Genomic DNA, 1852 nt, shown 5'->3' with positions numbered 1-1852 from the left:
CAAAGTTTCTAACAGATTGTTGGTCGGGAATAGATACACAAGACAACAGATTGTTGGTCGGAAAAGCTTTTAACATATGGTGACCAACAATCGGTCGGCGATGGTGCATAAGGCAACCTACAGTCGGTCGGCAAGTGTAATACCGACCGATCGTGAGTCGATCTGGGCCGGGCTGGAGTGCGCGGCAAAAATTGTAATCATCCCGCGAAAAGGCCCAGGCCGAAAGTTTTCGATGCCGCCACCCAAATCCAAACGAATGCCGCGCTTCCTCGAAAAAAAAGGCTTAACCTTATCTATCCCCAATCCCCATCCACATCCAGGCTACCTGTGGACGCCCTCCCGGCGGTGATTTTCGTTCGCCTGCCCACGACATCCAGCCGCTCACCGACGACGGCGTGTTCGTCCCGGCGGCCTGGCCTCCCACTCGCCGCCTCTCTCCTCTCAGTCTCAGCCTCTCCCCAACCCTACCCACCCCAAATCCCGCCCTTCTCCGGCGCCGTCTCTCCTCATGGTCAGATTCGCCGAGGTGTGCGAAGCCGCGGTCGCAGACGTGGATGCCGCCGTGAGATTCTTTCACGGCGCCGTCGCCTACTACTTTCTGGACGTCGCGGCCGAGAATACACAGAAGCCCGGCAAGTCCTAGATGCGAGCCATGGTGATGTGCAGTTCCAGTCCAAGATCTAGGTACTGCGCCAGCGTCTCCAACATCCGTACCCCTGCCTCCGCTGCATCCGCTTGTACTGGACACCGCGGATCTCCTCTCACCCTGACAACAAGCAAGGTAACCCACGACTTATGCCCTCATTTCTCCCCTGGATCTTGATTGCTGTTTTTCGTGCTGGGGTTGCTGCTTTACGCATGTAATTGCTTGCGTGTCTGGTAGATCTAAGTACAAATACTCATCAGCATGCCAACATTATTAACTCAGCTTGCTGCCGACTGAAGTTGATATTTGTTGTTGTTGTTACTGGCTAGGGAGTATGTAGTGGGGTCTGGGAAAGAATAGCAGTTGGGTGCAGAGGCATGGATGCAGTGAAAGCCACATCAACATGGTAGGTTGCTAGCATGCTGCTATCTCGTACACTATGAAGAAGTACGACTGAACATTGGGTGTTTAAGACGGCACTACATATGATTGGGTAAGCTATATGCCTACTGTTTTGCAGTTTTCATGTTTATTTATGTCTAATCCGGATTAGCATATGATGTATCATTGTGTACTACAAGGTACAGAAACGAATAGAGATTCACTAACTGAGGATGAGGCTCATTTAATCAGTCATCATCCGTCAATGAAAACAAGGCAGAGAGGTGATACATACTGTGGTACACATATTTTATTTTATCTTTAGTCTTTAGTACAAGACACTGCATATTTAAAATTTATTTTATATACTCTTTGTGTCTTGAGTAATGGTTATGGTTAAGCTTATTAGGCCATTTGTATGGTTAAATTTCTTTTATTGTGTTCATGTTAATTTAGTTATGGTTAAATTAATTACATGTTGTTAGTTTGATATAATATCTAAAGCAAGCATGGAGTGATAGCATCCGTTTTTCTGCGTCTGATGACTTGAGTAACTATTCTCCCTTTGAGTTGCCTGATCAGTCATGTCTAGTGCATGTGCTTTGCGCATGGCTATACATGCTTGGGCATGCATGTTTTGCACTCCCCCTGTTCAAGTAATGAACTAATAGTGTATTAGAGCAACAATTTCTTTGAGTGAATCCTTTTTTTAGAAACTAGAAACTGTTTGGAAGTTTAGCAATGTTAGATTTGATTGGATCGTTGTAAGCTGAAGCTCGAAGCACTCCGTATTTTTGTGTGTGCTGTGAAAGTTGTGGCAAATCA

General features: G+C 46.4%; 1 long non-coding RNA gene across 1 annotated transcript; it reads left to right on the top strand.

The window, feature by feature from the left end:
- Positions 1-506: 506 nt before the first annotated feature.
- On the top strand, positions 507-1310 carry LOC124671036. Its single transcript, XR_006992673.1, has 3 exons — positions 507-781; positions 976-1139; positions 1234-1310. It is a non-coding gene; the product is annotated as an uncharacterized LOC124671036 (long non-coding RNA).
- Positions 1311-1852: the final 542 nt, after the last annotated feature.

The sequence above is a fragment of the Lolium rigidum genome, chromosome 1, assembly GCF_022539505.1.
Source record: "Lolium rigidum isolate FL_2022 chromosome 1, APGP_CSIRO_Lrig_0.1, whole genome shotgun sequence".
Lineage (NCBI taxonomy): Eukaryota > Viridiplantae > Streptophyta > Magnoliopsida > Poales > Poaceae > Lolium > Lolium rigidum.
This window is presented reverse-complemented; position numbering and strand designations above follow the sequence as displayed.